This window comes from Coenobita brevimanus, chromosome 93 (genome assembly GCF_032717465.1).
Source record: "Coenobita brevimanus isolate Jiangsu-jjx chromosome 93, ASM3271746v2, whole genome shotgun sequence".
NCBI lineage: Eukaryota > Metazoa > Arthropoda > Malacostraca > Decapoda > Coenobitidae > Coenobita > Coenobita brevimanus.
The window spans coordinates 48,729,927-48,754,408 of NC_137046.1; positions in this window are offsets into that span (position 1 = coordinate 48,729,927).

Consider the following 24,482-nt stretch of genomic DNA (forward strand, 5'->3'; position numbering starts at 1 on the left):
AATGTGGTCATGGGTGGTGACGACCATCATCCATTCATTTGATGAAGTGCTGCCTATCTCTTGCTTCAACGTTATCATTCTTTTTCTGTATCATCCCTTCATTTTTCCTCTTTCACCCATCCTTCCTGTGCACTTTCTGTTACACCTCTATCCACTTCAAGTGACCCTACATTGGGTCATAAGTCTAATGGTTCCCAGCCACCCAAGAAACCGTTTGCAACGTTGGGTGGTAACCATATGAAAAAAAAAAAATAACAGGGTGATGTGGAGCCTACAATGGTACCCCTGTTAACTGCGTGAAGAAAAGCAAGTGTGAAGTTCATTCGGAACAAAATCACCACACTTCCCCTCGCCTCGCTGTGGAGAGGCGCTTTCTACCACCTCATTGAGGAGAGGTGCTTTCCATCACCAGGGAATACCGGTTCACTGCATGGGACCGCCCTGCAGGGAAGTTGCTTGCCTGGGGTTGATGAATCTCCTTGTCCAGACAGATCGGGGTTATTCACCAACAACAATTATTGTGCAATGTACACCTGGGGATTTGCAGCAGCAGCCTACGCAGTGTATCACCCTTTGTAGTTTCCAGGTCACTGTTCACAGCCTTTTTCATCTCCATTCCCTTTTAACAACATACACACCTGACCTGACCCACTTCAACCACAAAGAACACGGCATTTTCTCCTTCCTCCCCCCCCTCACACACACACACACACACACACACACACACACACTATAAAGAAAATAAATGGTAAGAAAGAAAAGTAAAAATAAAACTCCAAGCAGTGGCCCTTCAGTTCCCTCCCTACCGGATCTGCCATAGTATCGACAACACGAGGCGGTGAAAAAAATCAAGGCGACCCCCTCCCCCATTTTCATCTCTCTCTCTCTCTCTCTCTCTCGTTTCCGCCGTTCCAGGAGAGCGAGATATCCGGGGTCAGGCGTGTGTTTTGGGGGGAAGAAAATTAAAGGGAGAAGGGGAGGGAGTAAAAATTGGACGAACTGAGAAGAAAGTGCCAAGAAAAATTTGGAGGAACCAGGAAAAGGGAGAGAAATGGACGGAGGGAGGACATTTAACCGTCTGACTGCTAAAATGTTTCTTATATACTGTAAAAAAAATTGATTGGTGTTAGACTGAATTTAAGGTGATATCCTAACTATTCGGCAGAGACTCATCACGATAGTTTTTAATCCCTGAGTTACTACAGTTCGTGCATCGTAACTTGGCTCACATTTTCGGCCCTTTGTAGCTTACTGCACGTTGTCCACTAAAGGAATATGACAATGCTACGGCTCTGTGTCCTTCCCATAGTTAACACCTCACCGGAATAGCGTCATATTCTAGTGTTTATCCGTTTACAGTTCAGTATTCAAGATGGAGATGTGGCAATTTTAGGCCAGGTTAAAGTGAAAAGGGTATAGGATTTCTCGCATACTGGTCTGAACAAAATCCTTCACCGTACCTACAGCAGTGAAAGGGTTACGATAGGAATGAAAGGAAGAGGGAAAGTTGCATCTGTAGAGGGGAGGTGCTGTCTTCCGAATTCTAGTTTAGGGATCACAAGGCGAATTCAGTCAGTTGTGGGAGGAGCCTGCTCAACCCACCCTCTAAATGAACAGGCTAACGATGAAATGAGAAGACGGGGAGACTCATATACTAAATGGAACGATGAAGATACAGGTTCAAAATTGGATAGGCAAGGGAGATTGAAGGAAGCACGAAAAAAATTTGCATACGAAGGAGCTTTAACGGGAAAACAGAGGAGTTATATAAGAAATGAAAGGTCAAAATGGGTTTACGAAGGGAATTCAATACAATAGTGGGAAAAGAGAAAAATGTGAAAAACAGGAAAGGCGGCAACAAAGAGTTAAAAACGAAAGGGGAGACCTGAAGGAAAAGTTACACGGATGGAAAGGCACAAAGTTTTAGGTGAATGGTACGGCGAAGATAAGGAATGTGAAAACATAGAAACCAAAAAGAATATGAAGGAAAAAATGAACGACTGGGAATTATTAAAAATGACTGATGAAGGAAAAATGCGCAAATGAAAAAAAAAGAAGAAAAAAAAAAGGGGGGGTTATAGATGAATGAAAAGATGAAAATAGAAAGTGGAACCATGGGCTGAATGAAGGTGTGCCAACATGATATATGGAACTTGGCGAAGAGAACAGAGTTTAAGGAAAGAAAAGAAAAAGGAAAGCAAAAGAAAAATTAACATGCGAACTCATAAGACGAAATAGAGTTTGCAGTACGAGTAAGGACGAAGGCGATTTGAAAAAGGTGAGGTGGAGGGGGAGAGGAGGGACCAAGAAAGTTATAAAAAAAAAAAAAAACGCAAAAGAGGAAGAACCTTAATGGATGGAAGAATTGAAGGGTGGGGGGGGAGTGAGAAGAAGGGTGTGAATATGGGACGGACGAGAAATATGTGAAGTGAGCTGGAAAAGTCAGGAAACTAAAACGAAAAATGGAAGACAGTATCAAACTTATCGGTGAAACAAGAAGACGAAGAAAGTCACAGATGAATGGAAAGAAACAGCCACGATGACTTAGTGGTTGTCGCATTGCCTCACGTTCTGCAGTGCTCTGATTTGGGTTCGAATATAGATGTGGCGGACAATTAAAGTGGAGCGTTCTTCCACTTGGCTTATACAGACAACACACACAGTTTCCGTGGCGCACAGGTAGCAGCAGATGAAGTGATGGCCTTGGGTTACTATGATACGAGAACCTGGTGGATTGTTGGCTTGAGGTGCTGTTCTGAAAATCACCACAATCCTTTCGGGGGACAGAAACTGAGATGAAGGATGTTTCTATACCCTGACAGTGGAGCTGCCTGGCGTATCGATGGAACCACATGAATGCGTCCCTTTCCAGCGCCGTGACATATAAATATAACCAATACAAAATTTGAATCATCAGCATTACTCTCACTGTTGACACACATTTTTCGCTTCGTACTTACCCTGCAGTAGAAAGGGTAAATTCTAGCGATGACACCCCCTCCTAGGCGAATATCCAGTCTTGCAGTAGAACTCTGACGCACCGAAACGATACAGACAGAGGAAACCCAGAAAAAATTGAGGGTGGAGAAACGAATGAGATGGACCAGAATCATGAAAATTTGAGGAAAACATGACAGTAGGAGGGAAAAAAAAATGAAAACACGAGAATATTTTTAAAAACTGGAGTGAAGCTGATGAGAAAAAATATAGTAAAAGTGGAAGGACGGACAGGAGCGTGAGTTAAGAGGAAGAAAAGAAGTGATTCAAGAAAAAGATGTAGTGGGAGAAAAGGTAAACAAAGAAGAAAGAAAAGGAAACAGAAAAGAAATGGAGATGACGGTGTTAAAGAGCTGGAATCATGGACAAGGAAAGGGGAGAATATTTTGACTGGAAGAAGTCAAATTAAGAGAAAATAGGGAAACGCGAAATCAAGAAAAACTGAGTGGCGAAGGTGAGTTCAGTGAAAAATAAGAGAATAGAGCTGAGTGGAAATGGGAGAGAGAGAGAGAGAGAGAGAGTTAAGAAAGTTAAAACAGAAGAGGAATGACAAAGAAGAGACAGCAAGAAGGTAAACTAACAGAAAAAATAAGGTAGAAAGACAAGAACTGGGAAGGGAAATGAATGGGACGAAAGAGCGAGGGGAGAGCGAAAAGTAAATGAACAAACAAAGGAGAGCTGACTGCGTGGAGAAAAATGAGACGGACAAACAGGAGAGAGAGAGAGAGAGAGAGAGAGAGAGAGAGAGAGAGAGACCAAAATAAGAAAATGGAAGAAAAGCGGAAAATTAAAATAAATGTAAACGACTTGAAAAATAACGTAAATGAAAACTAATATTATTATCCATTCAGTTTTTAGAGACCTTTGCTTATTTTTAGTATATTCGCCCAAGGGTAGCATGACTAATGCAGGCAAACACAGTAGACACTGACAGACAGACATAACATACTGTACTTACCAGTATACTACAACACACACAGGTTGAACTTTGACCTTGCCCTGTAACCCGGACCTTTGGCTGGTTCTTCTCAAAATCTAAGTTCTTCTTCCTGATCCTTTCAATGTTTTATATAAATTGGATGAGAAGCTGTTTAAGTTGATCTTGACATGTGACCTTGACCTCTGAAACAAAAGGTCAGTCCCTTGGCTGACCCTCCATCCTTCCAACAAGTATGGTTCAAGTCGGATCACTACTGTTTAACCTGATCTTGTTGTGTCTTTGACCATTGGCCTACTGTCCTAAACAGTAGGTTGACCCGTTGGCTGACCTTCAATCCTTTCATCAGGTTTCGCTAAAACTGGATTAAAACTGGGTGTAAACACTGGTACACTAATATTCGGGCCCCTACCTACAACTCGGTGCCTTATTTGCATACCTACACAGTCAGCCTGAGGCAGAGTAAGATGTTAAGACCATTGCCAGCATCTAACAACACTGATATTATCCTGGTTAAAAAATAAAATATATTACGTATCAGAAAATGAGGTTGGAAAAAATGAGATTGAAAGAGACGTTTGCAAAATGAAACAGAAAAAAAATAGCAAATGGGTACAATTTCTGACCTTGAACAATTACTGTTATGTGTGGAACAGGTGCATATTCTGTTCTGCGCATTCCATTATGATTTGAAAAGACATTCCATCTATCTCTGTCTCTATCTCTGACTATTTATCTTTGTGTGTGTGTGTGTGTGTGTGTGAGAGAGAGAGAGAGAGAGAGAGAGAGAGAGAGAGAGAGAGAGAGGAAAAGGTAAGCATGAAATGGAAAAGACATCCTCGGGTTCAGTGGGTACCTGATCAGCAGTAACACCATACTGGCCACAGACGGTGTGTGTCCCAGGCATTAGACTTATCAATGTTTTCTCGTGGGCTTAGGATATGTTTCTAGCACCCCTTCCTTGACAAATTATTTTACATTTTACACGCTTCATTAACGTGCCATGTGCAGAAGTAGATTGGAAAGTAAGATGCGCTAGAAAGCCTCTTAAGTCGACAAGAACAGATCCACAGAACTGACATCCCTTCATACAAGTAGAGGCTAAAAGGGGGGGGGGGGTCCTTACCGATTTTGTTTCTGAACCACACAAGAGGTACCACTTTTCGGGACACCCTGTAATATGCTCATCTCCGGCTTCCCACTACTCACGGCCAGACAATCGCCGGTGTCCTCTGCTCTCTTTAGGCCACAACCACCTCGCTGTTCTGTCTGACCTACTTTCTCGATCCAGAAGTTGTCCGTCTGCTAGAGAGCGTTTTTTGACCTGAGAAAGGGATCCCTAGCCCCTTTTACCCCAGTTGATGACCAAGATAAGACAGACTGGAGGGTTAATTTGACTACAGTCCCTTTACTTTTACTTGGCGTAAATTTACTATCTCTCCGTCCTGACTATAGAGTTGTACCAACAGATTAACACTAGAATATGGCGTATGCCAAGAAAAAGTGCGAAGTCAATAGTGTAGAGCCGTAGCATTTTCATTTTCTACCACGGAGCTGTGTGAAATAAACCACAAAAGGATGAATATCAGGACCAAGCGAAGGTGAAACAAATGGAGTACCAAGGACACTTATTCCCTCCCTTATAACAAAGGCTCATCCAATTTCATGTAACCACAACAAGGTATTCAGGCTGTGAGAGTGAAAATTCCTACGGGTAAGAACCAACCAACCATACGAATCCCTACGGAAGCGCGGACTATACAGTACAGCACTATCCTTTTGCCTTCTCGAACTTCCTCCACTACATGTTTCATAATTTCCCGGCACAGTCAACTACTGAAGTTAGATATATTTCCTGTGAGCTAAAGGAATCGTTTGCAGTACAGGTATTCTAAATTAAATAACGATGGCCATTTATTTGCATTTAAACTTCTGAAATTACACACACACACACACACACACACACACACACACACTCACACACACACACCGGCATCTCTATTAATATTCACGTCGGCACGAGCGCCGCCACAGCTAATCCCTCGTCGAAACAAAACACGACCCACTCTCCCTGCCTCTCACACACCGCCACGAGAGAGAGAGAGAGAGAGAGAGAGAGAGAGAGAGAGAGAGAGAGAGAGAGAGAGAGAGAGAATTTCGCAACAAACGAGACTGTACTCTGAAAGAGTGTGAGTGAAAATGGTAATTATGGAAAAGGTAAAAACGCTGACGACTTCCTTCCATTAGTTTTCCCCACTTGATTTTGCATTTAATCAGTGCCACGTACGTAAGACAGAGAGAGAGAGAGAGAGGGAGAGAGGAAAAATCTTAATATTGACGCTCATCATCCTTCGCTTTTCTTTCCTGGAGATTTATCATATTTTTGTCCCTAATTATTCTACCTGTCTTATATTTTTCTTCTCGGTAAATATTCCTCCCTTTTACTCGTATTTTCTCGTTTACTGCTTCCTCTCCCCGGCACGCCATGGTTAAACAATTCTCCCCTCTCATATAAATTTCCAAACTTCTTCCTCTCTCTCTCTCTCTCTCTCTGAAATCCAAGTAGGACTGGGTATAAGAAAGCAACATTAAGGAGGTAAGACACTGTATGACGAAAAGTTAAGAAAGAAAAAGAGTAATGGGTGTAACACATAAACACCATACTTATTCTCTCTCTCTCTCTCTCAAACACATCGGGTGGGAGGGCTCCAGAACAGGAATTGGTAACGGTATGAGCAAAATATGGAGACGATCAATCAGAAGGTGTTAGAAAATGGGCTTCACGTTCTTCCAGTTTTATATCATTCAAGCTTCCCAACTCGACTCCATTTCATAGACTAATCGATCCAAGCACTATTGCGTTTCATAATTTCCGTGATATTGTTATTCCGTCGAGTTCAGAAAGATAGATAGATAGATAGAGAGAGAGAGAGAGAGAGAGAGAGAGAGAGAGAGAGAGAGAGAGAGAGAGAGAGAAAATATGCAAAGCCTGTCATGTATACACAGTTTCCACATTTACAAACAGAATTCGAGTTTCGAGCAATATCTTTTAATCCAGAGAGTTTTTTGATAATATTTTTAGTTACTTAGATTTCATTGCACGTCACCTTTAAAGATACCATCCTGTAGAATATACACAAACACAGTTCTACCACGTTGCTCAAAACTTGGAGCCTGTTTGTAAACGCGGGACTGAAATAAACAGAAAAAAAAATGCGCTCACCAGCCATGCTACCTATAATGCGCTCTTATCTTCATCTGCTAACCAGTCTCCTGTTTTCACCTACTACTCACTTTATGTCTTCCTATTAATCAACCACTTCCAGGAACTACATATCACCCATACATTTCAGAATTACCACTCATATCTTCCTCTATTAGCTAACCGTCCACCTGATCCACTTTATGTCGTCCTACTAGCCTCTCCAAGGACACTGTAAATCAGCCAAACTCTTCTTAATCAGTTATTTTATATTTATCTGTTACAATGACTATCATATCTTTATTTTTTACAATTACTACTGATCCTATATTTATCTCTTCCAATGACTGTTAATCTTATCTTTGCTACAATGACTTAATCTGTCCTATCACCAACATCTCTTCCTGTTATTCATCAATGACCTTTTAAGCTGTACATCTAACCCTATCCACTCATACGCTGATGACTCCACCCTTCACCTTTCCATTCGGTTCCCGCAACGTCCATCTCAACAGTTACTTCAACAAACAAGGGATGAGGCTATGGCACACCTAATGTCTGACTTGGCTCGTATCTCTGACTGGGGTAAAAATAATTTTGTTGTTTTTAATGCATCAGAGACTCAGTTTTTAATCCTATCAACCCGACAAAATCTTCCACAGGTGTACCCACTAATGTTTAATAATAATCAGCTTAATCCTGCATCATCCTTGAACATGCTCGGGGTTTCATTTACTCGGGACTTATCTTGGAGAGATCATATTATATCTCTTGTAAAATCTGCTACTAAGAGATTAGGTGTGCTAAACCGACCCCGTTCCTTCTTTACCCCTGCACAATTGTTGACTCTATATATACAGGGGTTTTATCTGCCCCTGTGTGGAGTACAACTCTCATGTGTGGGGAGGCTTCCCACATACAGCTCTTCTCAATAGGATGGAGTCAAAGGCTTTTCGTCTCATTAACTCTCCTCCTCTTGCTGACTCCCTTCAACCTGTCTCTTCGTCGCACTGTTGCATCTTTATCTCTTTTCTATCGCTACTTCAATGGTCACTGCTCCTCTGAACTGTCTGCATGCATTCCTCCACCTCTACGACGGGCACGTAGCACCCGTCTGGCGGCAAATTCTCATCTCTTTTCTGCCCACCTCTCTAATGCAAGAGTTAACCGTTACTCCCAGTCCTTCATTTATGCAACAGGTCAACTCTGGAACTGTCTCCCTCTGTCTGTATTTCCTGCTTCCTATAACCTCCAGTATTTCAATCGCAGTGTGTCCAGGCATCGCGAAATGATCGGATCTTGACTTCGGCTCTCTCTTGTATTTTGTTTTTCTCTTGGAAGGAACAGTAATTGCGGGCTCGTGGCCTTTGGTTCCTTCTTCCTCGCATTAAAAAAAAAAAAACTTGATCTATTTATTTAGCTCTGTGACTCATGTAGAGCTGAATGAGACGCTAAATATTCTCTGACTGAAGATGTCGTCCATATGTCTTTAACAGCAAAGAGAGAGAGAGAGAGAGAGAGAGAGAGAGAGAGAGAGAATCGTACAAAACCTACACGTGAGGGAATAAACCACCAGCGTTACACTGTGGCTGCTTATGCCATGGCTGTGGTGAGAGTAAGGCAGAGTCATTTGGTCTGGTAAATGCTGGATGTTGTAATGGTCTGACCTAACCAAACTTCAGTCATCCAAACCTGTCCAAATGGGGCATACTCGTCGTGGTTTTGATGAAAGGGAGGTAAAGAGCCATGTGATGTAATGAGTGATAATGACCTGACCTAACTTAACCTGGCTTATCCTCGCCCTTCTTACACCCCCAACCTTTTTCTTCTCTCATCCCATCCCTCCTCTCAACCTCTCACTCCTTTTCTCACCTCCTCCCATCTCTCCTTGTGTCCTCTCTTTTCCTCCTCATATTATCTCACATTTTTATTCTTTTCATCTTTTCTTCCTTTTCCTTTCCCTATATCCTCCCCTCGTCCCATCTCTGTTTCTTGGCTCCCACCCTCCCCCTCCTGTCCTTCCTAACCTCTTCCTCTTCCCTTTCACTAATCTTCTCACTGCCTCTTCTTCCCCCTCAAATTCTCTCAAATTTTTACCAGTCCATAGCTTACAATACCATCATCTTCTCCTTCATCCATCGTTTCCCATTTTCTTGCTATATATTATTCAGTGCCTTCCACGAAAGCCAAGATCCACTGTGCCTCCCACTCCCACTCTCCCCATTCGCTTTCTCCTTCTCACTTCTCCACTTCCTCCCTCACCGCGTAAACTCTTCATACAACTTTACCCACACTCCATCCTCGCTCCTTTCCTTCCCTCTCACCTTTGCCCCCTGCTTCCCTCCCTCCTCACTAACTCCATCCATTCAAAACTTCCATATCACTCCACCTCTACTAACCCCCTCCCCCTCCGCTTACCCCATCCTCCTCCACTCTGTACTGTATATCTACTTTCTCCTCCCTACCCTTACTCACTCAGTCTCCACTCATTCTACCTCCACTTCAGTCTTTTCTTCCTCCCCACTTACTTCATGCGCTCACACTCATTTCCCATTCAGACACATATTAACTTGCTCCTACCACACACACTTACTTGCTTTCAAATTCCGCACTCACTCACTTCCCATTCTCTTACTCAGATACTCTTCAGTATTCTCTCACTCTCCTCTTTCCTTCAAATACCTTTCACTCACTCACAGTCTTGACGTGCGCGAAAATGTGGGCCGACCTGATCGAAAAAGGCCACCGTATTTAGAGTCCGGAAGAATTTTGATACGACACTTACAAGAACTCATCTGTATCTGTTTAAGGTAGTGACGTAAAATGGAGGAGTTGATATAATACTCTGAAAAATGCTTACCAGATTTTTTTTTTAATGGAGTGTTTGCAGGAAAATAGTGTGAAATTTTGTCTTAGCTATTAGTCGGGTTTAGAAAGAGATCCTGCAGTGTTCCCTGTGCTGTCAAGGTTAGAATGTTTACAGGAAAGCAGTTACGTTTAGGGAAATTATATTAGTTAATTGAGAATATTTAAGTTAAGTAAGAGATGCTGCATTGTTTTCTCTTGTAAATGGATAGGGTTTTGAAAGGCTTAGTGACAGACGCTGCAGGATGCTTACAAGAGTGGCTGCTGAGAGATGGTGCAGGGTATATACAAGAAAGGGTCGAGACAGATGCTGTAAATCATAAGGTGTTACAGGGTAGTACCATAGTTCGACCTTGCTAGGGATGCTGGAAGGTGTTTTCTGGGAAACAGCTCGGCTAAGAGACGCAGCAGTGTTTCCTGCTGTTGTAGCCTAATCCTGCCCCATCCGTCACAAAGTTGCTCCGGGTACGAACTGAGCGGCTTTATGGCGGAGGAGGAAGTGTGGGGAATCGCAAACAACTCCACGGGAACAAGCGGGGTGGGAGATAATGAAGGAGGGTATTCATTACGGCGGCCGGTGCTGTTAATCTCCGGGAACGCGCTAGTTAAGTTCACCGTCGCCTCAGCCTGCCTGGCATGGTATTTACCAAGGATCCTAGCCAGTTTCTAAAACAGACAAGTCTAAAGGACATGTATAATCAGGTGTAGATTAATTTTCATTTTTTTTTCATTTTTTTTTTTTTAACTAAGATTCAGTACAAATAGCTATCAAGAGTCTTGACCAAGCTCTGCGATAAACAGGTCTACGTAACAGTTTGCCGTTACCAGAAATCGTTGTGGTTTTTTACAGTTTTCACATTAATATCGACTCTAATTTGTAGAAAAGTGTATGGTAGCTAGACGTGTAAAGACCGTATAATAAACATGTAATCTCATACAGGACTTTAGCTCATGAATGTTTGTAAACATGGAACCTGACGTTTTTCCCCTTCCTCAATGCAACCTGCCGGTGATGTCAAGTTGGGGTACTCGTATATTACCCTTGTAAGATACAGCCTCACGAAAGATGTAGGCCTTATGACACACACGGAGCTGAGTAGGTTTATTGTTACCACCAGATACAGGCATACAAAAGACGATAACCTTTTATTTTTTATTTATTTATTTATGTTTTTGAGGGGAAGGGGAAGAGGTTACCAGAAAATCCTCCTCCCTCCACCTCAGTGGAAGAATAGTTTTTAATACATTTTGTTAGTCATTCTTAATATTGGCATCATTTCCGAGAGGGTCCCCCCAGAATCACAGTACTGTACCAGCGATGCTGTATTTCCCACCCATCTTCCTCTTGCCGCCTCAGCATTCTGGGCCGAGGGTGTTTACTATGTGAACTCCCATCCCATCAACAGCTCTCATGGATAGGCTACGTCCTCGTATGATAAAGGAACTGCCAACTGTGTGTGTGTGTGTGTGTGTGTGTGTGTGTGTGTGTGTGTGTGTGTGTGTGGCCTGCTGTTTTCTCAAGTCTTCCTACTTTACCATCAACCCCAATAAAGTGCTAACACCCCACCGTCATCTCACCACTGTGCTAACACCCCACTATCACCCCATCATCATCTCACCACTGTGGTAACACCCCACTGTCACCCCAGCATCATCTCACCACTGGTCGTCCCCAACTGTGCCCTTGAAGGTTTTCCTGAAATTCTGCCCTGAAAACGGATCCCAAACTCATTACGACGGGGACAAACTAGACCTGTCCTCCTCCCCCCTCCACACACACACACACTCCCTGCTTATTTTCCCCTCCTTCCCTTCCACTTCCTCCACTCCATTTCCCTCACCTCTCCATCCTTGATTCTCCTCTCCCTACCGCTTCTCGACCACATTTTTGCATCTGAACCTACTGCTACCCTCTCACTCCTCCACCTTCTGTTCGTTCCCCCATTCTTCTGTGTACTCCTCCAGTCCCAGTACCATTTCACCCCTCCATCTCCTGTATCCCTCTACCCCCCTCACCTCCGACACCCTCTCCACTACCTCAACTCCTATATCTTCCCCTCCTCCACCATGGTAAATCTCCTTCCCTCTACCCGTCCATCTCCATCCTCTGCCTCCCTCCATCCCACTTCTTCCCCCACTCCCTGTCACTCTCCACCCCCTCCAAAGTCCTCTCGTTTGTCCCCCTTCACTCCCTGTCCCCATCACTCTCTCCCTCCGTGCCAGTGTATTATGTCTGTTGCTCCCTGGGGTGAATACACTCTGTCTTGAGGTACCGATATCTTGCCTTGTCATTGACTTTCGATATTGCTTTTTAGTAAGAGTTGCATGTTTTTAAGTTTTTCGAATGTTGCAACGAGTTTCTTTTATTCATTCATCAAATACTCTTTCGTAGTTACTATTCTATAAACACATTAATATTCATTTTTAATGGGGAAGAGGGTAGCTTAGCGGAAAAAGTGTGTTTTGATGGTCGCGGTTGTGAATTCAGCCCTACCTGTTGTTGGGATCAGCTTGAGAATTTGAATATCGTTAAGTCGTGTTTCCTGCTCCTCCGGGGAGCACTGTCGTCGTTAAAACCCAGATACCGCCGCTACTCCTTCTTCAGAGTAGACATCCCTAGCACATTACAGTAGAAAACTTATAAACACTGAATACCAGTCCCGGTCGCTCATGCTGTGTTATATTGACATTGTGTGACTCATCTGCCTAATTAAAGAAATAGGCAACCAGAATATAAGATAACTTGCCATCTTTAAAAGAGCTTTGGAGAGACCTTTCGAACGGAAAGTGTTGGACATAGCCTTCATTAACTTCTCTACCACTTTGCTGAGGGGATTAATCTTGTGAAACACTTTTGTGGAGGGCTATTTCCCCGTAGAATGGAGCTGTAAACTTCAAAGACTTGAGTGGTTTGTTTCTTCTACTTGAATGCTTTTCTTGTCCTGTTTCTTAATCCTATCCGCACCATTTGTTGGTAGGGTATACAGTTAGGATAATATTGACGATGACGACTGAGTCGATGATGATAAAGAAGGTGGTTGAGTGAATGAATAATTGATGATGACAGTGGTGATGGCGATGGTGAAAGGCCTGGTATTTTGACTCTCCAGTATACTACGGTAGAAATCCAGGAGGCGAGGAGTTCCGGTCCTGCGCCAAGCACCTTAGTCTTATCACACCACTCACCCTCCACCGCACCGTTGACCTCTGTCCGGATTCACTGACAAACTTACTGTCCACTCCTTCAAGGAACTAAAATTTGTTTTTATTCTTAATTCCCTGTTGTAACTTTTTTTTTTCCGGTGGTTTCCCCGTCATAACATTTCTTATAAAAGATCAGTTCCTTTACCAAATCTTTATTTCTTTCTCCAGGAAGAAAAAGAGACTTTGAAGATTTCTGCTGCCCTTTCGTTGTCTGTCACACAAAAACAAACACCAGGCAGCCTAACAGTTTGAATTTAACAGTACGACCTAGTCCCTGTCGTACCGTATTTAAGATTTTTTTTTTTTTTCCAAGAACATGAGACGTAGGAAAAATTTTGAACTCTCCTTTCCTTGCCCTCTTTGCCGAGAGAGAGAGAGAGAGAGAGAGAGAGAGAGAGAGTTAAAAAGGGCAATTGAATATACGGGTGTGTTTGTGAATCCGGGTGTTGGTTGCTGGGTGGCGTGGCGAAGTGTGGTGGTGACAGCTCTGTAACTGGGAGCAGGGCGACTTCTTGTTCTCCCCTGTCTGGTGGTGATGGTGTGGTGGTGTTGTGTGGTACTAGTAGTGTGGTGGTGTTGACAGGCAGGTTTAAATGCGATACAGTCTAGAATCGTGGTGGTGGTGTGGTTATGGTGTGTGACAGTGTTGGTGTGGTGGTAATGTTGGTGTGGTGGTTTTGGCGGGGAGGTGTAGTTGTGGTGGGTACTTGGCGTGGAGGTATTTTTGTGGTAGTAAGTGTGGTAGTGCTGGTAGTTTTGATGTGGAGGTGTGGTAGTGGTGATGATGTGTTCGTGGTGATGGTGTGGTAGTGGTGGTGTTGTGATGTTGTGGTAGGCTAGTGTTGAACGGGAAGTAACCTATTGGTGGTGTAGTAGGTTGATGTGCTGGTGATGATGGGGAAATAATGGTGTGGTTGTGGTGATGTAGGTGGTGTGGTAATGTGGCTGATGTGTTAGTGGTGGTGTGGGTGATGGGTAGTGTGGCTGATGTGTTACTGGTGGTGAAGGTAATGTGGTAGTTGGGTTGGTAGTATGGTAGTAGTGGGGTATTGGCGTGGATGTTGTGATGTGGCGTGGATGCTGAAGCTGATGGTGTGACTGTTTTCTCTCCCACACACTCTCAGTCCCAGGAATTTCTCGAGTCACACACTCCTCACACGCTCTATCAGTCAAAGAGGGCAGCAGTCCAAATTATTTGATCTGCCTTCATATATTTGAATCTTTCTGTCTGTCTGTCTGTCTCTAGCTATCTCTATATACGTTTCTGTCTGTTCTAGCTACGGTATCTAAATTCTCCATCTCTTTGCCAGTCTAAATTTGTGAGACTGTTTATTTTTTCATATCTGTTTCCCTTTTTTAATTTTCTAATCTGCCGTTCATGACGCTTTACCTCGTCGTTCATCATGGGTGCATGAAACAGAAATATAAATAACCCCTTAAACGTACCGGAAACGTGAATACCATGGCGTCATCCCCAGCTTAATCAGTTTACCACTAGACAATTTTATTCAGTCATTTTACTCGCCTGTAGCGGTGAACGGATAAACTAAGGATAAAGCTCTAGTTTGAAAGTTTCCCTTAAGATGAAAGAAAAATTGGGAGATAGGAAGCATATTGTGGGGGGGGGGGATCATATTTAAAGTTAATGCAACAGTCTTTCTGCCCAAACCACAATCCATGAGTCCATACCTGTTCCTTTTCTCAAATGGCTCCTGACCTAGCACCGCTGTTTCTTTGTCTTCCACATTTTCCAAAATACACACAACGCCAACCTCCCCAAAATTCCCGTGCTGATTTCTCATACTAAACATCTTAGATCAGAAATACCTTAACTGCAGTTCATTTTGTCGCAGCCCAGCTTCCCACATGACTCCTCAGTTTTGTCTCTGAGTCTCCCATTTTCCTGTATTTTCCTCTGGCACAATAATTCCTACTTTCAGAATAACTACCGTTACTGTATTAACACTCAGAAAGACGCAGTCGAAGGAGAGGTTACAATAAATTTGTTCCCAATCACCCCAACCTAATTACACCAATTCCATAAAATATTCCTAATCACAAACTAGCTCTCCTGATCACCGGCTGCACCTGAGCTTGTCCAGGTGTGCCAGTCGTCCTCCTCAACCCACTGAGTCAGGGGATACTTTTTACGTTTTGTTTTTGCCATCTTCTTCCGATTACTTCGATTGTAATAAACCCGTTCAATACGAAATCTTTCCGATGTTGAATAAATTTGTTTGGTATTAGAATGAGTAAATTAAAAAGGAAGTGACCCGGATTCAGGAAGTTTAGGAATCCATTGTTCTCGTGGTTACCTGATCACCCCTCTCGAGTATCTCAGGGGTCTTATTCTGAGTGGCTAGCCATTTCCCAACACATCTTCCTTAGTGATTTACACTGCACATCACCTTAGTATCATTCTCCCCGACAAGGAGAGTGTTTTCACCCATGTTTGTTGGTTAGTTTGTATGTCTGTTGGCAGGATTACTCAAAAACTGAGAGATTTGGACCAAATTTGTTGGTTAGATAACCCATGTCCCAGGGAACAATCGATTAACTTTTGGGATCGGTCCAGGCCGTATTACAGATTCTGGATCCGATATTACGTTGCCCTTGTCGGAGAGATGCGCTCCACTGAGGGCCCCTCTAGTTTTGTATGTAATTGATGCAGATTGTTTTGATATTGTAGCGATATAAATAAAATACAAGAGAATTTTACAGTATGATAGGATTTACAAAATATTTTACAAAGTACGAGATGCAACGAAGATAGTGAGTCATTGAGGGAGGGAAGGAACATATATAATTTTTTTTCACCTAAGCCTGAATAATTATCATCGTCATCATATTCATTGTTATCGCCATACAGCACAGCAAAGGAAGTAAGAAAAGAGAAGGAGTACTTGGGAGTCGAGACGATGGGAAGAACAAAGGAATCGCAGGAGAGAGCAAAGCAGAAGAATGAAGGGAGAGGAGGAGGAGGAGAGAAGACGGGGGAGAAAGAAAGAAATGCACGAAGAGAAAGTAGAAGAAGGAAAAGAACAACAAAGAGGAGAAGGAAGAAGAGGAGGAGGAGGAGGAGAAGGAGGAGGAGGAAGAAGAAGAAGAAGAGGAGGAAGGGGGCGACTAGGAAGGAGGAGGAGAAGGAAAGGAGCAAAGAGCAGGAGATAGAGGAAGGGAGCGAGAAAGCCGGGAGGGGAGTGAAAGAAGAAGGACGGGGGTGAGGGTGAAGGGAGAGGGGATGCGGTTGCCATGGAGGCGAGTGGAGCCACCTTTGCCAAACAAATAGGACTCAGGAGCAGGTGATCGCACGCACACACCCTCTACTACTCACACTAACACTTCACACCAATCCCCTAGCTGCATGGGTGTGTGTGTGTGTGTGTGTGTGTGTGTGTGTGTGTGTGTGTGTGTGAAGGGGTAGGTTAGGCGATAATGTACCGTATGCATGTGAGAGAGGAAGGGAAGGGAAATGATTAAATGATAACGTAATATATGAGGATCGGAGGGGAGAAAGGACTGAGATTCTGCAAGAACTAGGGAGATGAAAGTGTGTGTGTGTGTGTGTGTGTGTGTGTGTGTGTGTGTGTGTGTGTGTGTGTGTGTGTGTCATTTCTTTTGTTGAATCAGTTTCAGTTATGTGTGTTGAAACTATTTCTTACTTTCATAAAGAAACTAACCGAACAAAGGTAAACCCTCTATAGTTTTGACTGTATAGGGGCCTTTTTTATTCCTGTGTGGAGTACAGTTCTCAGGTGTGTGTGTGTGTGTGTGTGTGTGTGTGTGTGTGTGTGTGTGTGTGTGTGTGTGTGTGAGGGGAGAGTGACTCGTAGAAGTTCATGTAAAAGAGGAAAATTTAACGTCTTTCCCTTCTTTCGAAAAAGTTTTATGTGGACTTCGCTTAGGTTAAGTTCGCTGCATTGCTGCATCATTTACTGTTGACTAATGCATTTACAGTGAACGCTTCTTCTGACATTGGTACTTGCACGAACTCTTTTTCTGACATCTGTGAATGTGTGGACGCTTCTTCTGACATCGGTGAATGCTTTTACGCATCTTCTGACTTCTGTGAATGCGTGGACGCTTCTTCTGATATCTGTGAATGCATGGACGCTTCCTCTGACATCTGTGAATGCGTGGACTCCTCTTCTGCCATCTCTTTACTCTTAAGTTTTCTGATCCAAGCACTAACAAGTATTACCAGTTGTTCCTCCACACAAAGGATCGGTTCTGGAACACTCTTCTGTCTGTCGTTCCCTCAGGCTACGACGTCCAGTTTTTGAAACGCAGTGTGTCCAGGCGTGTTGAAATGCACAGATCTCGACTTTGGCTTCTCTTTGTTTGACTTTGGTCAAAATCTCACGCCAAGACTCGTGTGTAATTGTCCTGGTGGGATCTAGAGTTGGCGGACATGAACTCGAAGATAACATCAGCAGTCTTTGGATATAGCTATTGTACTTAACAGTGAATCTCTCTCTTTGATGGTTCAGACAAATTCAGTGTTCTATCCAGTGCGTATTAATGCATGTGAATAGCTGTAGGCTGAGTTCTGGTAAAAAAATTATTCGTAGAACTTTATATACTTTCATAAACAGAATGCACAGAAGAGATTATTCCGTGAGTATTAGCTTACTGAATGAAATACCCGCACACACAGACACATATATGCATACAAATAAATATGTCAGTAAAAAAATAATAATAATAATAATAGTACACATCCCTCTAAAGATCTTTGGGAGGCATAACTTCAAACACGACTTTTCCCTTCCTTGCTCTCACTGCCTCCTGTCCTTTCCTTTGCTCCTCAGCCTTCCTCCAGATCCTCCCTTTCTCCATTGACCCCGCCACCCGCCCGCCCACCGCCACTAAACCCCTGAGCAAGAGCAAGCGCTAACAAGGCTTCCATCAGGCAGGCCCCGAGTCAACATTTGCACATTAGAACGTATTGGCTCAGTCCACCTCGTCCCCAGCTCCCACGGCGCCGACACTGCCACACTTTTCACCACCTGCCTCTTGCTCTCCTAAATAATTCCAGGCCCAGTTCGGTGCAGAGAGCGGTTGGATTTCGGGACGTGTCAGTCTTGTCACTGGTGCCCGCCTTCCCTGTGCGTTGTTTGTCGCATCCCTCATGGTAAATTGTCTACTGAGAAAAAAATATATTATCCCAAAAGGTTCAACCCTGATGAATGTTATGAAGGGGATACTAATGTCAATTAGTAGCGGTATCAAAAGGGCGGCTTTTCTTCTTATTTTGAGATAGCTGGCATATGAGTGAACCAAGTAAAGACGAAACTGCAAAACCAAGCCAGACAAGAGCATTCCATGTAGCACATACTGCAGCCACGGCTTTTAAAATTACCGTGCACGCTGAGATTCCAGACACCAAATCTATAGGAGACATTCTCCTTCAGGTCTAGAATAAAATATTCTTACTTAGTATCGTGAAGTTTTTATAAAATGAAAACTAACACAACTTATTCTCAGCAAAAACGAGCGCTAAAGCTACGCTAGGGAAGCTAAAAAGTTCGGTACCGGTATTTTAGTCTACGCAAAAGGATTCCCTGGCAGAACCAAATTTTGTCCATGTAGAGACAGTGAATATAATGTGTTGTATTTGATCTGTCAGTCTGTCCATCTGTCTATCTATTTATCTATCTGTCTATTTATCTATTTCTTTCTATCTTCACACACACACACACACACACACACACACACACACACACACACACACACACACACACACACACACACACACACACACACACACACACACACACACGTGTGTGTGTGTGTGTGTGTGTTTATTCAAACGTTCATAAACGATACAAGCGCATTATATCACAAGAACTAGCTCGGTGTGCTTATGTAATATTTATAATCTCAGTGTAGCAGTACCACGGGTGGTCACGTTTGGTAACCGTACCAAATACATATCTCGTTATCATTTTTGTGTGAACCTGTAAGGGAGGTGTGTTGTGGCGGGGATATATTTGAAACCTGCACCAAAAGTTATGGCATGAGCAGTTCATACAGGCTATTGACATGCCATCATATTGCCTATCTAGAACAAACAAACACGACCACTATGTGTGTTGTGTGGCTGGCATGTAGCACGAAACTCCCTTGAGAAGTGCTTAATGCGTATCAAAATATTACCGATGTTCGGGTTAGGGAACAAACTAGCGTAACTTCTCACCGTTTTTAGAAGGATCTTTAAAAGTAGGGCGGCTGACGTGGACGGATGATCAGATTACCACCGAAAGTTACCGCACGGAAGTTTAACTCGTAATGAAGCCAGTCACTAAATATCGTCGTTACCCTTTTATGCATTTTCTGTTATAGCCTGTATACCGGCATTTCATTGCAGCATTTACCACATAATATACAGCAGAGAGTTGTGATATGTGTATTAACCTCTGCACTTCAATGACGTAATTAATATTTTGTTCTTGTTATATCCTGAAATTTTTATACAGCCTTGGAGTTAAGGTTTTCGAATGGAGGCGTTAGATGTAGCCATTGTTAACCCTTTCCCAGTCAGAGGTCTCTCCTAAAATAAATGAAAATCGTCTATCAGTATCAAGAATGAAATGGGAAAGAACAGTCACCACATTGAAAAGGTTAAAGTACCACTCCTGCCCAAACAAACCAAGAGTGGCAACATAACTTCCTCTAGTGTCGATGGCGGAGGAAATAAAAACAAGAGTGCATCAGCTGATTATCCTGACTCCGCCGTCCACAACTCCGGGGCAACTCACTGGTCAAGGCGGCATCATAACTTCCCTGATAATCTCACAAATGCCGGCCACTCAATCTCCCGCCAGAATTAACTGAAGGCATTTGTTCCAGGCTCTCTAATCCAAAGCCAAAAATGCTCCCCGCTGAGCTCACATCAACAGTATCAAACCCAGGCAGTGGCGGGAATTTCTGACGGCTCTCACAATACCAACGCCTGCCGTGTGTGTGTGGGTCTCTGTCTGTCTGTCTGTCTGTCTGTCTCTCTCTCTCTCTCTCTCTCTCTCTCTCTCTCTCTCTCTCTCTCTCAACCAGGTGTATGATTACAGAAAGCGAAGGTTGGGCACCATAAAAATGTGGCGGGGATTGAGGGTGGCGGTGGTAATCAAAATTTTGGCTGGAACTAATCTCACGGCAGGAACTAATCTCACGTCGGAACAAGTCTCACGGCCGGAACTAATCTCACGGTCGGAATTAATATCACGGCCGAAAATAATATCGTGGCCGGAACTAATTTCACAGCTAGAACTTGTCTCACTCCCGGAACTAATTTCACGGTCGCAAGCATTCTTACGGTCGGAACTATTCTCACAGAGGGAACTCGTCTCACGGTCAAACTAATCCCTCGGTCGGATCTAATCTCACTGCCAGAACTAATCTCACGGCCCGAATTAATCTCACGGCCAAGGTCCTGGTGATAATTACTCATGTGGCCGTGTAGGGGCAGCACCGGCGCCCCCACGTCCGCTCTTCTTCCTGGGGACGGATTCGCAAACAAATTCATCGATTCCCAGTCTGTTTGATTTGCTTTTGCAGGGAAAACTATATAAAGGAAAATTCTAGGCTTTCCATCTGCAGAAAACACAAACTACGATAAATTTCCCGTTATAACGTAAGATTTCAATTTGTAGGAAGAACAGGAGACGTTGGAAGATCGTGCATTTGTCTTTCCTTGTCTTTACTGCAAAAACAGATCCTACATACAACAGGGAATTAATCGTAAGTTTGTGAATATCTCCTTTGCCTTTACACAACTCATACCTTTGCTTGCTTGGGTTATTTCCCAGAATTACTGAATCTCCCTTGTTTCCTGTAATACTCTCATTTTCTCTGTGACATAATTTCTAGCGCAGGAACCAGTGTAATTAAACTCCAGTGCTCCGATAATGCCATGGCCACACGCAGCGAACAAATTTTAATAATCCGGGTCGCACAGGCATGCAGCTAATTTTAAACATATCGCCTGTTGAGAAAAATAGATATATATGAAACTCCTAAGAAAAATAGATATATAAAAAACTCGTAAGAAAAATATATACAGAAAAAAAGAACTCTTGCAGACGTTCAGGACATTTTAATAAACCTTGCGGCAGAGACCCGAAGTTAATTTGAGAAAGATTCCCTCCCAAGAAAGAAAGAAAGAAAAAAAAAAACTCAAGCAACAGTTCATAATTGTAAAGACCGCGGCACCAGACCTACAATTCTTTCCACACAGGATGCCTCGGAGGAAAAATAAAATCTGGCAGTGGTTCAGAGCTGTAAAGAATTTCAATTTGCGCGTTATTTTACCCCCTGCCAGAGAATACCGTGTAAAAACCGTATTAAACCCGAGTATCGTGTAAACCCGTAATAATCCAGAGTGCCGTGTCAACCCATATTAAACACGAGTGTCATATAAACCCGTATTAAACACGAGTGTCATGTAAACCATTATTAAACACGAGTGTCATGTAAACCCTTATTAAATCAGCGTTATGCATATCCCTATTAAATACGAGTGTCAGGTAAACCCTTACTGAACACGAGTGTCATGTAAACCCGCATTAAACATAAGTGCCATGTAAATCTGTATTAAACCCGAGTCATGCAAACCCGTCTTAACCCCGAGTACCATGTAAACCCGTATTAAACCCAAGTACCATGTAAACCCGTATTAAACCCGAGTACCATGTAAACCCGTATTAAACCCAAGTACCATGTAAACCCGTATTAAACCCGAGTACCATGTAAACCCGTATTAAACACGAGTAGGCTACCATGTAAACCCGTATTAAACCCCGAGTGCCAAATGAATCCGTGTATAATCGTAATCTACCCAAGTGTCGTGTAAAACCGTATTAGATCAGGGTGCTGTGTGGTCCGTACTGAGCCCAGGTGCCGAGTGGACCGTGTAAATCCGAAAGCAAGCCTGGTTCCCCTTGTTGCTCTTGCTGGTTCTCGCCCCCCCCCCCTCCATGCCCTCCACACCTCACCACCTTCTCCTCTCCCCTCCCCTCACACCCCATCACCTCCCCACTCTCCGTCACATCTCGCCATCTCTCCCTCTCCTCACTACCTGTCCATGTCTGCCCCTCCCACTCCTGCAGCCTGGTACATCGCCTTCCATTTAGATTTAGTTGCCCAGCTGTTGGTTTGTTTCAGCTTATTCACAAGGTTCTTATGATAATCCAACGGAAACCTATGCAGTTATTCAAAAAGTATACGCTTTCGTAAATTTTCAGTGTATTAAGATGACTGTTATATCAATTCCAAAGGAGAGAAAAAAAATCCAGCATTGTTAGGACACTACGAGATCCATCAACCCACTACTCGGCGTATATGTTTCATACTTTAAACAGACTAGCACGGTTGATTTTACCCATCTCAGGAATGGCTTTTGATGTGAAGGGGCTTATGAAGTCTGCAAGTACTTCATCCAGTTTGAAATTTCCCCCATAATCTGTGTATAATCGTTTGGGGATAGCAAGAGTAAAACTTAAAGAGAGGGCATTGGATGGAAGGGATTAAAACACGGAAGCACAAAAATCTTTCTCTCCAGAATAACGGGGTCAGGCGTTGGTGCTGCCCGGCCCTGTCCACCGATCATGACAGCGCCAAATTCTCACCCCGGCCGTCTCTCTTCGCAACTGACCCTCCAACTTTAACCTGCGCGTAAATATTCTTCGTGGGGCACACCTTTACTTAGCGCCTCACCCGTCATGCCCCTCCTGATATACTGTGTTCTCGGCTCACACTTTCCATCAGGCCAGTTAACACCTTACGTCTGGTGAATTACTCTTATATTCCTGTCTGCGAACGATTATATTTAACTTACAGATTTTTCAAACTTTTAGGGTAATGAATAATCTCCGTTACATTTTTTACTACCACCAAGCACTTCCAAGCTGAGCAAAGTTATCTGGACTGGTAGCTCCGACAGTGAGATTAGGGAAAGCTGGGTCGTTGGGCTGAAGGGATAAATTGAACGTCTTCTTTATTCTTGCTAGCTCCAGTCGATTTTATTCACCATAGGAAAGACCTCTCGTAGGGCATAGGTTAAGAAAGGCTGTATGTAACTCCCCCTGTCCGAAAATCCTCTCTAGCTGAACCCAGTCGTCTGAGGCGAGCACGAATAAAATAATAAAAAGGCTTCTTGGAGTGAAGGATTCAACGCTGCCGTAGTCTAGCTATTAAATGTGTTACTTTGTTTTGCGTTTCAATAATTACGGCTAGAATATCTGTTTTTTGATGTAACAATTATATCAGCATCGTACAGGGCTTCGTTTAGAAAAGGGTAAAGACTGACGGGGTAACTTCCTCCCAAAAGTTAAGTGTTGCCCATGAAATCAAATCCATGGTGCAAATATTGTTTACTGCTGTGTTTAAAATTAATATCTTGTGATTTTTCTTTCCCTTCTTATTTTGTTCCCAGGGTCACGTTGTGCATTCACGTGAAAATCTACTTAAAGGTAAATTACGGAGACGAATTCGTGTCATGGAATTCTTAGTTCGGAAGCAGTTATACATCAGCATACCTTCTGTAGACTTCTTAAACAGAACATTTCAACAAAACTTAAAAAAAAAAATGATAGTAATATGCCAAAATTGTTCAGAATTTGGCACCTAAAATAAAACAAACAATAGCCCCTATGACGACACGATTTTTTTTTTTTTTTTTTTTTTTTTTTTTTTTTTTTTGCCTGTGTAGCGAGATCTTAAGGTATATAGGTCAGAAGTGAAACGGGTGTCCATTGGTGCAATAATGGTGTACTGTGTGAGTTATGTAGCTCGTAGACCAGGGATCTCAGTGTATGAAATTAGCTTGTTAGACGTCATTCAAGCGACTTAGGTTATCGTATGTGAGTTGCTAAGTAAGATATTTATTTCCACATTTCGGATGGCCTGGGAGAAAAAAAAAAAAGTACTGATTTTCACTTGACATGAAGTCAGATGATGAATAACAATATTTTACCGTATATGGAACTAAAGATATTATTTGATCGTAACTGGGCGTCAACCTAATTAGTGGTTGAGGCATAGACTACTTAGGAACTGTTCTGGCTGATTCCATAGGCTACAAATATTTTGTGGTGAGGAGAAATCCCCACCAGTGATAATGTTGAAAAGTATGCTAATCTGGGAATTTTTAGAATGGACTTTCCAGAATGCTTCCCCCAAACACCTGACAGAGTTGTATGAGGCTTTGACATTTAGAACTGGGAAAGTATATTATTATTTACTTTTCATATATCGCACGCATCGCAAGCCAAAAACGAAAAA